Below are 14,497 nucleotides of genomic sequence, written 5' to 3'. Positions count from 1 at the left end.
TCTGCAGCGTCCTGTCCCCAGTGGCAGTAATGGCCGGAGGTATTTCTGCCTCTCACTCCATCACCTGATCTTCTCCTGGTCCCTGCACTGCAGTACAATGCCCCTGCGGCTCTGCCAGGACAGCTGTTTGTGGGGAAAAGCTGTGAACCAGGTCAGGAAAAAGTCTTTAAGAAAGCTTTTTTAAAATTTCAGGCCTGATCATGATCACTGTTGCTGCACGAACCATTTTGTCGCTGTACTCTGAAAGCAGGAAGAGGAGATAGGCGAGAGAGGATGAACAGGCAGGAATGCCATAAACCAGCATTAGCACATCCATAGCCTAAATTATCCATACGTGCTGATGACATCCATGTGGCATGCTGCAGAACAAGGCAGTAAAGTGAAATTATCATGTGCCTTTCACTTACCTCACTTCCAATTCCCTGTCTGCTCTGTAACATACTCTTGTGCGCCAGTTACTCTTAATTAACTATTACTAAAAAATGCCATAAACTCCTCCTATTCCCCGAACATAAAATATTTATCCTCAGCTTACCCTATGTTTGGTCTGTGCATAAGCAATATTTAGACATGGACTGCTGGCACTTCGAGATTAAAACTGGAGTTTTCTCAGCAAAACCAAAAAACATCAGTGGGATAAATGGTTCTTTCTGGCTTTCCTGGAAAGTCTTGCTTAGGTGCATCAAAGGTACAGTGGCTTTTCCCTTTAGGAAATTGAAGATAACCTTTATAGGTTTTACCGAGGTATGAGTTATATAGATCATCCATCCCTTCATCCCTCCCACCAAAAAGAACTGAACACATGGTGTCAGGATAGCTGAGGAAAGTGGTTTTGCAGAGGAGGCAAGAAGAAAGACCTGTAGGCGTGCTATTGGTTCCCAGGACATAGTTGAAAACAAGCTCAGGCCACCAAATTCTGCTCATATTTAAGCTGGCTTAATATCTACCTCCCATACACACCCAGCAAGCAAATACACCCACTGCTTTTATTGCCTTTGCCATGAGTGCTGCCCAACATGATGGCATCACAGTGAAGTTGGATATGGAGGTGTGATACCCTGCTGAGGAAACTGTCACTGACTCACCCCAGCTTGGTACCAGCATCATGCTAGTTCCACCTTCTCCTGTAGCCCAGGGGTCCCCTGAAGCTGAAGGTACTTTACTGATCATTACAAGCCACTAGGTACTGGGGACACTGCTATAAGCCTGCTGTAACCTCCATGCTCTAATCTAGCCCTAACCCTCATCACTTTTCTCAAGCATAACAAAAACAGATTATCTACCATCACTTTTTCAAAACTGAGGTTTGGGTTGTGTTACTTCTTTTCAGCTTCTGCACTAGATCTGTCTTTATCTCATTAAGCTTGAATTACTCAAAGTTCCCATAATATTCCTACACTCTTTTGCCTCTTCCCACTTAGCTTATCTGGGGAGCTATACCCTTAGTATTGCAGGAAAAGACAGTTTTAAGATGTGCTGGCTGTTCCTATGCTGGTCTAGAGCTTGGAGCATGTACAGAGCAAACCTCTGCCAGCTTATGTGGTTCTGCTTGTTTTCTGACTAACACAGTTATCATGTGGGCTTTTATTACTTCTTCTCCACCACTCACCTCAGACAAGCCTATCTCCTGCCCCCAGGCAATGCAAGGAATGCTCTTCCTTTGTTCATATGTACCAGTTTAGTCTGGAGTTATGAACATGATGCTGACATTTACCAGGAAATCAGCCTGGAGAACCATGACTGGTTCCATCTGGCTTTGAAATCTAGGGTAGTATTAAAGTTTTTCTTAGATATTATAGCCAAGTTGCCTGTTCCGTCTGCTTTTTTTTTTTTCCTTCTTCTTACTAGAAAGTGCAGATATTGGGTTATTTGACTTTGTTTATCAAAATTTCAAAATAAATTTCCATTAAATATATTTTCAGTATATATTCAACTTATATTGAATATATACTTGGGGGTGTAAATTTAGATTTACATGTGTATTTCTATATGAATACATTTAAATGTGTACCAGGCTAAATTCTGATATAACATAGGTCTGCGTATACAAGCCAGGATCCTGAAGTTCCTTGACAGGTGGAGCCAAGCAAAGAACTGTTCTCTTCTGTATAAATAAGCACAGGTGAAGGCTGCTCACAGAGACCAGAGAGATTAAATATTTGATAGAGTTTTCTGACAGCTTACCAGCACTCCCAGTTTCATGTAGCTTTCAAGCATGCAAACCCTGCAGGCACACAAAGAAGCAGGATTACAAAACCAGTGGACAGCACACACTGGCCAATGGAGGTGCCATTTCTTTTCTTGTCCCTACCTTCATGCCACTCATGCTACACCAGTGTGTCCTTTCATGCATCTTCAGGAATGTGAGATAGAAAAGGCTGGAACGGGGTGAAGGATGTATGTAAAGAGGAACTGAAGCAAAGTTGAGAAGAGGTACTGGAGGTACTGAGTTTCCTTCATCCTGCTCCATCTTCATGAAGCCTGAGTGCTTGCACTAATGCAGAGGGCTTCCATCCACCCTGTCCTGCTCTATGCTTGTAGGCACAACTGATCAGAGTCAGCTCGCTGGCAGCAGGAAGGGAAATCTGAAGAGGGAAATCTTCACCCTGATGGATTCTGTGAAAAAAAAAATACTCAGAATTTTGTAGAACAAATAAAGTTGATAGAAACAGCCTGTACTCACCATGCATGACCTGATTAAAGAATCTCTGCAAATTAAGACAATAGGTGGCATGGCAGAAATTCAACTTGAATCCCTGAGCTCATAGAAGGTATCACTACTACTGTACAGTGAAGAAGCCATGAGCGAGACCCTATGAGGTGATCCGAATGCTATCCAGACATTCCAGCTGGTTTTGAATTCTCTCAGCTGGGTGTGTTTGCTGGAAATGTGTCCTTTGGAGTATAGCCACCTTTTCTCCCCTGCTCCAAGAGATGCTGGTGCATTTGCTGTCTTGTGGTGGTAGTTGTGGTACTTACATTACACACAGAAAAAGTAATAGAAATAACCCATTCATGGTCAAAATCTGGGGAAAGTGCTGGGAAATAGAGAATGAATTTGCAATTCTTCATTCCCGTTTACTTGTCTTCTGTGCATGTCAGCATATGTTGATCACCAGCCACTAATAAAAATTATTTCTCATGCTATGCAACATGCAGAAGAACCAAAGTAGACTAAAATTACTGGGATGCTTGTTTCTTTACTTTATTTTAAGCTTAGTTTTTCTTTGGGGTTGACAGTGAAATACCAGTCATGGTTATGGCACAAATTCAATTCTATAGTGAACTTTTCAAGTCGTTATATCATACCGCCAGGACATTGGGATGGAAGGACACTTCACTGGTAGGGAATCATGGTGATATTTTGTTGAAGGACACCTAAGGAAGGGTGAAAGACTGGAACAAATAGGTTACCGCCACCTATCTCTTGCAATTCTACTGCTTTCTATTTACTAAACTATATGTAAAACTCTTTTGCATCATTCTGAAGATTTTGGAGGCCCTGGCTTATGTTTGCAGTAGTTGAAGGAAAAGGATCTCTCGACTTCTAAAAGTGTATTAATTGTTTCCTTCTGTATTTACCTCATTTCCCTGTGGAAAGCTATTTCCATTTAGAAAGTATTACATGGAAATATGGAAGAAGCAAAATCTTATTTTGAAATAGTTTGTCGGTTCTTAATATTGTTGAGAACACATTCAGTATTGCTGTTTAAACCCAACACTTTTTAACAAATGAAAGCAACTATAGCATGGACACAGGTGCCTACACATGATGATAACTCTGGCAGAGCACAGGCAAAAACAGTACCCTGTAATAAAGACAAAGATATGTGGGAAAAATTGCTAAGCCAAAAGGCAGGGAGATGGATCTTAGGCATGATGATTTCTGCAAGGTTCCGCTGATAAAAAGTTGCCGATTTGCCACCCATTACATCTCACTTCTAATCCCACAACTCCCATCATTAAAGTTATCTACATTTGTCCTAAATATGTCTGGAGCATTATATATTTGAATCATGATTATATGATGAATATTTGATTTATGTTCATTGTATACTTGGGGAAAGTATTACAGACTCAAAATATGCCTAATAACAATTTAACTTATTCAAGACTTAAATAAGAGTGCCAGGAATTTGAAATATGACCTAATGGTGGCCAAAGGGAAAATTCAAAGACTTAAGACATTTTATAACATAAAGTACTATGATTTTAAAAATGAATGGGCTGGAGAACTTTGCACAGAAAATTGAATTTTGCAGGACTTAATTAGCTTGCTTCATTCTTTTGAAAACTACAATTTCAGCTTTTTAATGAGGGCTTTGAGTTCCCTTGTGTATTCTGGGCTTATTTGTTTACCCAGAGAGGATCATGTGCTTGGCATGAAGAGTTAGTTGCAATATGAACGGGCAAGTAAAGCAACATACGTCAATAACGCAGAATGTAACCATCAGAGGGAAGTATTACTTGTTGCTCTGGCTTAATCTTCTGGAGTCAGGAATAAAAATAATACTATAATTTAGAGGGGATTGAAGTTGATGGATCCCATCAAAGACGTATGAACAAGAATATATAGTGGACAAGCTGAAGCAGGCTTTTCTGCACACAGAAAAGGAGTGAAAGGTACATACACAAAAATGAGGAGGTAAAGAAGAGCAATCAGATATGACTGTCTAAAGTGAATGTTTGAAGATGATGGTCTCTATTAGCAGAAAAAGACTTACTGAACAAATGTTAAACCAGAAATAGGTTAGAAAAATAGCAAGAGGGAAGCATCCACTTCAATAACAAGCTAGATCATTTCTTGATATTGTATTTTTATGCACAAGAAAGGACATGGGGCAGACTTTTCTACAACAGAGAAATTATCGGGTCCTGGATACTCTGAATGAGAGGACAAAATGTGGGATGTTGTTTAGAGATACGTCAGCAAGAAGTGACCAGAATGAGACAGAGAGGAATAAAAATGACAGTGGCTAAAGAAGAAAAATATCACTGTAAGTCAAAATGATATAAAAATTAAGAGCTACTGTTTATGTACATCCATTCACTCTCCAAGTTATATTTCCCTGTAAAACTGAAGAATCGAAATTGTAATTGTAATGTCCAGTGCTTCCTGACGATTGACAGAGTCTGCATCCATCCATCCAACATTTTCTGGAAGGTTGTCCCACCTGGATGAACTTACGTTTTTGAAAATAGTGAGGGGGATGCAACAGTTGTCATGTGCATGAAGAACATGGTAGATGCCAGGGGGAGGGAAAAGGATTTTTGTCTGTGTCCGTATCCCCTATAGAGGGCCTTCTCTAGTACTTCCCAGAGGGAGAAATGCTCCATGGCTGTCCGCAGAATGAAGGAGAATGAAAGAATGTCCACATTCCCTTTCCTCTGACTCTTATCAGCCAGCCTCATAATTCTGCATATCACATGCAGTTGTTGCTCTAGCCTGTTTCCCCAGCCCCTCCATAACTCAGAGTATTTCAGGTGCATGCCTTCCACTCCCCATCACTTCCACAGATCACCAGCACCTACAGCTGACGTCCTGCTCTGCAGTACAGCCACCTTTTGTCTGGCTCTCCTCGCAGATAACAATTCAAACCCAAGATATTGGCCAGGCCTTCCTTTCACAAAATGTTTTCCTGAACTCAAAGAATAGATAAAGAGGACATGTCCAAAAAAACCTCACCCCAACCACTGGACATATGGTAGCACCAGCCTTTGATTAAAAAAATGTATCCTTCAGTTCTTAATCATGCCTTAACCATAACTTTCTTGTTTCCATAAAACTTAAGGCAGAAGAAACCACTCAATGACTCTGTTCTCATGGGTGTGCCAGACGTTCAGATAACTGCATGTGTCTTGCTCAAAGACTGACGCACTTCAGGCTTCAAGAGATTACCACAGGCAGAGAACAAAATCAGCCAGGATATGCCTGTACTATGGGGACATGGTTAGGCAAGATATATTCAAACTAATTCAGGCAGGCAAACCAGTACCATGACGAACAGAAAGAGCCAAAATATTGCTGGAGTCCGTATCCATCCAATAGAAAGGGAGATCTCTTTCTCATTCAAGTGTACAGAGGAGACCAATCCTATGCAGCTAAGCATTTCCCAAAGGTTTGCAACACCACCTCAGTGTGCAGATCCATCCTGTCCTGGTATACCACTAGCTTTGAACTCAGCCTACACTAACTGGGTATTTACCCAATTTTCCAAAGCCTTTCCTAGGCTCTATGCTATTGCAGCCCTGCAATTGTCTAGCTTAGGCTAACTCAAAAAGGCAAATACAGGACAAGGTCACTACTGTGAGAGGCTTTCTTTGGAAGAAATTAAAAACCAAACAACAGCATTCCCAGGTTTCATCTAGACCATGACCTGTCAGGTAGTCTTTTGCTGTTTGCAGCTCAAAAACATAAAAATCATTTATATTATTGCCTTAATCATAGAATCAGAGAATCATTCAGGTTGGAAAAGACCTCTAAGATCATCTAGTCCAACCTTTAACCTAGTACTGATAGGTCCACCACTTAACTGTACTACTAAGTTCTATGTCTACACATTTCTTGAAGACCTCCAGGGATGGTGACTCAATCACTTCTCTGGGCAGCCTATTCCAAAGCTTCACAACCCTTTCAGTAAAGAAATTTCTCCTAATATCTAACCTAAACCTCCCCTGGTGTAACTCGGGGCCATTTCCACTTGTCTTTTCATTTTCTAATGAATAAACATAAGTGTTATGAGACCATTCTTCATGCTCTCAGTTACCAAGAAAGGCATGGCCAGGGAGACCCACCAGCTCCCAGAGTCCAAGACCAGAAAAGACCATGACGACAAAGTGGGACAGCTTCCTCTTCCCCTTTGCAAACCTAGAATACCAGAATCCTAGAAACATTAAGGTTGGAAAAGACCTTCAAGATCATCTGGTCCAACCATCACCCTACTACCAATGTCACCCACTAAACTGTGTCCCTGTGCACCAGGTCCAGCCTTTCCTTGGCTACTAAGATGGTGAAGGGCCTAGAGGGGAAGATGTATGAGGAGCAGCTGAGGTCACTTGGACTGTTCAGCCTGGAAAAGAGGAGGCTGAGGGGAAACCTTATTGCGGTCTACAGCTTCCTCATGACGGGGAGTGGAGGGGCAGGTGCCAATCTATTCTCTTTAGTGATCAGCAATAGGACCTGAGGGAATGGTGTCAAGCTGCAACAGGGGAGGTCCAGGCTGGACATCAGGAAGAGGTTCTCCACAAAGAGGGTTGTTGCACACTGGAACAGGCTCCCCAGGGATGTAGCCATGGCACCAAGCCTGTCAGAATTCAAGAAGTGTTTGGACTGTGCACGTAGTCATAGGGTCTGAATTTTTGGGTAGACTTGTGTGGAGCCAGGAGTTGGACTCGATGATCCTTATGGGTCTCTTCCAACTCAGGATATTCTATGATTCTATGATTTGCTTGAACACCCCCAGGGACAGTGACTCGACCGCTTCCCTGGGCAACCCTTTCCAATACCTGACCACTGTTTCTGAGAAGAAATGTCTCCTAATTGTTTTAATTGTTGAAGAGCAGTGCTCCTTGTTCAATTCTTTGTTTTAGTTGTTGAAGAGTAGGGGCATGACGTTTCCCTTTTTCCACTCAGCAGTGACATCACCCGACTGCCAGGATTTTTCAGCTATGACGGAGAGAGGCTTGGCAACTACATCAGCCTGTTCTCTCAGGACCCTGGGACTCATGTCATCAGATCCCATAGACTTGTACCTGTTTAGATTCATCAGGTAGTCTCGAACATGCTCTTCACTTACAGTGGGTGGGACTTTGATCCCTCAGCCTCCATCTATGGGTTCAGGGAAATGAAAGACTCGGGAAACCCATCGACCAGTGCAGATGGAAGCAAAGAAGTTGTTGAGTGCCTCAGCCTTCTCCATGTCTGTCGTTACCAATTACTCTGATATAGAGCCACCTATAATCACTTACACACTACTATTTTCACCCCTCGGTCTATTTTAACAAATGTTAAAGGTGCATAGTGGCCCTCAGGGACTCCTCCTGTCACCCCAGAGCAGCAGCCCGAAGGAAGCTGGGTCCTCTCTTGTGCTCTTCCTCAAGGCTCTGTGCAGAAGGGATGCCACCTCTCGCACAAGGGCTGGGGGATGGGAAAGAAGCACTCATGCTACCCCTGAGAATTGGCAACAGAGTTCTTTATTGCAGGGACATCTTGCAGGTTAGCCTGCAGGATGTCCATGGTGTTTGGCGGCTCCAAGCTAATGCTTGGGATGGAGCCTGTGCAACGAGTAGGGAGTTCGCCAGGCACTCCTGCGATGCTGTTGGTGCACTCTGATGGCAGAGAGCGAAGACATGCCGGGGTAGTCGCAGGTCTGATCTGGCCAAGGTGGATCCACTTCCATCAGTTCCTCCACATCTGGTGGATCCGCCTCCATGGGCTCCACGGTGTTTGGCAGGAGGACAAGCCAGTCCTTGCCTGAGACTGCCCAAACGGGATGCCTTCCGTCCGGAATGTTTTCAGGCCAGGGCGCCGAACCAGGGGGTCACCCAATTCCACCCCTAGGTCCCATGCCACTGTCTGGTTCATTTCCATTTGCGGGTTTGACACTGCCGTCTTGTTTACGGCCATGGCTGGGTCCTACACTACATTCCAGACTATGGGAAGGCCTCTGCTCCACCTGGCTGTCTGCCTGACGCTCCTGCCTTTGCCCCATGCCACCATTGTGCCAATGGTTAGGCCCAGGCCCCCTGTCACTGTATGGCTGAGGGGGCGGCCTGTTCCCCGCGTCATTGCGCTGCCAATGGTACTGCTTGTAAGTGTCTGTGAGCTGCATGCCAGAATGTCCCTCGAGCACTGGTGTCTGTTGTGCTGCAGGCACTTTCCCTCTGCCCATGACACTTCTTCTCATTAGCTGCCTTCATTCTCAGTGCTTCCTTGGACTGCATCCTTGGACTCCTCTCACACCGAGGAGGCCTGCCACTCGCCTTGTTGCTTTGGCTCTTCTTCCTGCCACACAAGTTGGCTGTCAGAGTGCCTAGAAGCTCAGCGAATGGTAGGCCACCTGCAGGGGTCCTGTTTTATAGGCCCCACAGCAAAGGCAGGGCAGTGGTGGCCACTGTGACCTCAGCAAGCCTCTGTGATGGAGTGGCCCACGCTTGGCCAAAGGCGGCTGTGTTGGGATACAAGCCACTTTATTTTCAGAAGTGAGATTAAGGGTCATGCTTTTTAGACATATACCTAAGCTTAGTGTAAAGAGTCTAAATGACTTAAGTCTGTAGTCTTCTAAAGTCCTCCCATGCTTAATTACTCTCAGCTAAGAAATACTTCTTACTCAGGTTAGGCTGACTTTGTAAACCTCTGGCTCCTCACTACTGGATATGCTACAGTCTTGTCAGCAAGTCTGAAAGTCCATTGTCCCTGAGGAGTGAAGCTCTCAAAGTCATTTACAGATCAAAATCCACTCTTTGATGTAGCTGGGGTCCAAGCCATTAATTGCTTCAGAAATTAGGTTTGTGTCCTCAGAGTAACTCTAGAAGCTGATAGAAAGCCATCAGAGGGATCTAAGTATAGGATGATACACATCTCTATGGCCTGAGCCGTAGAGACATCTGAGATGGCAGATGTCTCCTTTCTATACCAGTTGGAGCCTGTATATAACCTACACATTTAGCTCAGGACACTTAAACCACAGTAATCCAGCTTCAGGGGGAGACTGGACTTTGCCCCCACTTGGGAGGAAAGGATTAATTCCCTAGTGGGTGGGGGGGAGCAGGGCCTGGCACTAACTACACCTGGTCCTTCCAGGTCCAGGGCAGCCAAGGAGTTCAACACAGCTTGGATTTGACTTCACAGCAGGTTTTCTCCTCCAGGAGAGTGTCTACACATGTCCATCCATGTAAGAGTGACCACTGTTGGGGAGATGGACTCTGACTTGCCTGCAGGAACCTCAGGGTGGAATGGAGAGGCAAACTTTAACTCCCCAGGCCCCAACAGACTCCTTCAGGAGGAGCTTTCCTCCCCAGAGTCAGTTCAGCTGAGCTGAACCTGAGCATGGTCATCCACAGAACTGAGTAGAAATGAGAGCAGAAGCTGAGATGCAAAGTGCAGTAGGGCATAGAGAGAGGGAGTCTGATATGATTTTAGCACTGGGATGGTAAGAAAATGTACATGATCATTTTTTGCAGTATTAAGGAATACTGAGCATGAGAAAATGTGGCCATAGAGAGAACCCCCCAGGGACATCAACAGAGTGAGACAGAAGGGAAAAAAAATAAAAAATAAAATAACCCAAAGGCTGGGGGTGGCTGCTGAGTGTTGAGCTGTCTCAACAGTCTCTGAGTTAGTCTCCTATGTAAGCATTGCAGTTAAATAACTCCAAGGTCCTCTTCACTTCTAAATGCCAAGGTTGCCAAGGTTGCCACATGGATTCCAGTCACTGAACAGGGACTTGGTCCTTCTCTAGCCACAGGCGTATTGATTGCAGTGCTGAAAAATCATATCCTTAGTCCAAAAGCCACCTTTTTCTGGTAAGTGTGCAGAGTGGAGGAAGAGAACAATGACTCAAAAATGGCTGGGATACCAAGAGATGTCTGAGAAATAGATTAACAAAATACTTCATTAAACATTTTGCAAACAAGATAATACTAGAAACTTCTATTAGCAAGCAGGGGATGCTTAGAATATACTATCACATAAGAAACTTGCTATCTGCTAGATGTGTCGAGGGATTTGAGAGGATTAGCAAGGAAGCTTATTGTAACACATGTAATCTATTTTTGATTTCCAGGAAAATTGGGAGGTATGGGACTTTTTGAGAAAGAAAGAGCAAATAAAGTAGTATTCATCCAAAAAGGAAGAATGACTCTGGTTATTATTGTCCCATGGGAAAATTTTTTAAATGCCTATAGATAATGGACTCCTGAGCAATACCAGAGCTCATTGTACAGAACAACTTTCGCTAGATATACTTCACTGTTAGAGGAAGGAAAAGCAGTAGCAATCATGCTTGGAAATATGTGCTTGGCCCCCATGTTTTGCAAAGTAATAAAGCTGTCTAGGGCATATCTAGACTTGACAAAGGGCAGCAGATAAGAAATTCAGTAAAATGGCAAAGTATAGACCATAAGGAAAGTCTCTAGGAGTTCAAATCAAAGTACAAAGTACTCCACATTAGCTTATTTGAACAGCTTATGTGCACACTCTCAGCCTGCAGGAAAAGCCAGGTAATTCAGTTTAGCATCAACCACAATGAATATGAAGGTCCCACCATGAATGATGGTAGGTCCAGACTTGTAAAATACTTTCCTTCATGATTTAGGGGAGTGAGATACAAATATTTTATAAGAAAGGACTGAAAAGTTTATGATTGCATGAGGCTCTCTGCAGTATGGATGTAAAGAAAACAGTAGAAGAGAGCAGATGTTTGGAGGTCAGGGAAATTTCTGGGAATCAGATATCTGTTGAGGTAGCCACCAGGCAAGGAAAGTTGAGCTCCTGTTAATGACCTCCAAACATCTGCTCTGCTCACTCCCCTGTTTAGTTTCTACTATGATTTGGCAGATGTCTTATGCAACCATGATTTGTCGTTGGCAGTTTAGGGGGTTTGGCTGACTTCCAGTCTCTGCTCCAAGTGGATGTCTCTGCTATGAAATTTTTGCCATATTCTTTGCAAATGATTACCAATACTCAATCTCATCTTTTGTGAAATAATATTGATTGTGTTCCTGCCTCTGTTTCCTTCTCCTTTATTATAACTTCTCTCTAAAAAGGTTTTCCTAATGTGTTGATCTGGTAAAGCAGTGTACTTCTGAAAAGGCAGCTTTTGCTGTTGCAAGGTAGACAAACCACCTGACCAAAAGCTCATTTCATATGTTGACTACAAATCCAAATCAGAGATTATCTCAGAATGCTCTCTTCTACTGGTCATTCGCTTGACTATAATGAAAATTTACATTATACTTGTGTATAAGACTCACTGCCTACTGCCAGCTATGTGCCTTCTGTATCTTTGCTGCAAGGAAAAAAAAAAGAAAAAAAAAAAAGAAAAAAAAAACACTCAATTTTCTCAATGTGTAAAATTTAATTTTATACTGGTAGAGATGAGTAAACTGGTGGAAAGGATCTGGTTTTTCTTCAGTGGTTTAGTAAAACCTCATCAGTCAAGGAATTGGCTTTGTGAAATATTGGAAGGTCTTGTTTGAATAAAATGTCCCCAGGCTGGCTGGGAATGGGTGGGCAACTTTGGTAAACTGGTCTGGTTCTGTTGCAAGCTGGGCTTTTTTTCTCATCTCTTTTATATAAAAAAGGAAACAAAACTTTATCCATGCCTGTTTTTAGCACAGATGACTTTATATGACTAAACAAGAGGGAAACTAAATAGCAGTCAGATGGAGAAGATTAGAAGTGAGGAGACTATCATAGAAAATTAAGGAGATAGGGAAGCACAAAGCAGTAAGTAGTAGCCCTTTGCACGATTTGATTAAACAGCTTATTCCATGAGAGTAGAGCTAAACAAACTCAATTTCCCATAACATTTGCCCCTTCATCCCTTCATATATTTTCCGTCATTCTTAACTCCCTATCATCCTGCACCATCCAACAGCCCTGCCATATCTACCTGTCTTCCTAGATAAGTGGCAGCATACTGTGGCAGGTCCAGTGCTGGTGGATCAGACAGCACATGACCCCTACAGGCTGATTTCTGTTTACGTGAGCCTTGGTGGAAGTACTAATTAAGATCTTTCCCTTCTGTTTAGCTATAAAGTTTACAATGCTTGAAGCCATTCAGTATCTCTGAGAGAGCTAAACTTCTCTTGGATTCTGAAAGTGGTCTGTGCTTTTAGGGGGAATGATGGCTGTGGAGCATCAGTCCAGTGACAGGCAAAGGTAGATGTTGTGAATGACATGTAGGTAGGCATAACATTCCACCACATGAACATCTTAGACAGTTCAGTTAAATATGTTTGTATATTCCATAAGAAAATACATGTAGTTAAAATTAGAGGGTACAGAAAAGAACACACTGAGATCCAGTCCTCAGGGAAATAAAAGTTTTATTATTATTATTATTTTTTATTTTTTATTTTTATTGTGGAGATCAGGTAACAGCCAGCAGAAAAAGATGAACTACTTCTAATGAGAAAACTAAATGAAATTTAAGTTTCAATTAAGGAATGATAGACAAGATACACAAGAAGTGTGTGATGGATTCTGCATCAAAATAAGAGACCATATAAAAAGCTTACAACAAAGCTGGCTGTTCAATGTATGCTACAAAGTGCCATAAAGCAGAAGGCCGATATCTAGAAGGACCTGGGAGGCAACAGGTGAAGGACGGACTAAGCAGATGGAGGAAAAGAAGTAAGAAGGACAACAGCAGAGAAGAATGCATGGGAATGTTTTGTTGAAGGATGAAGGCATTGGCTTTCACATTTACAGCAGCAAGTGCTCAGGGAAAAGACACTGCAATTCTGCAGGATTTCATGGATCCCAAGATCTTGACAATAGCTTAAAGCACAAAATGAGGTGCAATAAAAAAGTTGGCCTATAGCTTATATTTATCAAAGAGGTGCAGGGACTGAATATGACTGAAAGCTGTGTCCATTCCCTTGCAGCCAGAATTGCCCAGGCGATATCTTCATCCCACTTTTATTCACAGAATTAAAGTTGAAAGCCATTTAAATTAGTCTCTTAAACTTCACTCGGCAAAAACTTCCTTCACAACCAGAAACTGGGGGAAGTTCACCACAGTGCAATGTTCCAGACTTATTTTTCTTCTTAAAAGCCTTTGGAGAGAAAATTTTTCTGCCCGAGTTTTTATAGTTTAAGAGATGTTGTTGATTTGAATTTCTGTCTTTGAAAAACTTGTTCTCCTAACAACATCTTTTTAGACATCAGGGATTTTTTCTACTGTTTTCAATGTTTTTCTGATACCCATTTTTATACACCTTGGTAGAATTTCAGTGCCTGTCATGTAAGATAATGACACAGTCAGGATGGCCGAGCGGTCTAAGGCGCTGCGTTCAGGTCGCAGTCTCCCCTGGAGGCGTGGGTTCGAATCCCACTTCTGACAACTTCTTTTCAAAAGCCACCTGGACGTGGTCATGGGCAGTCTGCTCTGGGGTGGCCCTGCTTGAGTGGGGGGCGTGGACCACAGGTTGCTCCCTGTAATCCAACCTTGACCATTCTGGGATCCTATTAGGCATATTTAGACAACATGACACTGAAAGCACTAAGCAGCGTTGGGTCAAATGAAATATATAAAATATAAAGAAAGGCTAAGAACTATACCTTGAGTGAGAAATTCAGATCTCCTTGACATTTGGTGAGTCACCTTTCTATATAATCTTTTAGGTGAAGGACCATGCTGTGGATTTGTTAAGAGCAGTGCCAAATTTGATATGCTTTGAAGGCTAGATGCTATGGCCAATCATCTCGTCTTCATTAACAGTTTCAGATTTTGCCAGAAATAACTGCTGTGCAAAGGGAGAACACTCTTCG

The 14,497-nt window shown here is 42.7% G+C and overlaps 1 non-coding gene across 1 annotated transcript; it reads left to right on the top strand.

Moving 5' to 3' along the window:
* Window positions 1-13,986: 13,986 nt before the first annotated feature.
* TRNAL-CAG (transfer RNA leucine (anticodon CAG)) lies at window positions 13,987-14,069 on the top strand. The gene has a single exon. It is a non-coding gene; the product is annotated as a tRNA-Leu (tRNA).
* Window positions 14,070-14,497: the final 428 nt, after the last annotated feature.

Source organism: Cygnus atratus, chromosome 3, assembly GCF_013377495.2.
Source record: "Cygnus atratus isolate AKBS03 ecotype Queensland, Australia chromosome 3, CAtr_DNAZoo_HiC_assembly, whole genome shotgun sequence".
Taxonomy (NCBI): Eukaryota; Metazoa; Chordata; class Aves; order Anseriformes; family Anatidae; genus Cygnus; species Cygnus atratus.
This window is presented reverse-complemented; position numbering and strand designations above follow the sequence as displayed.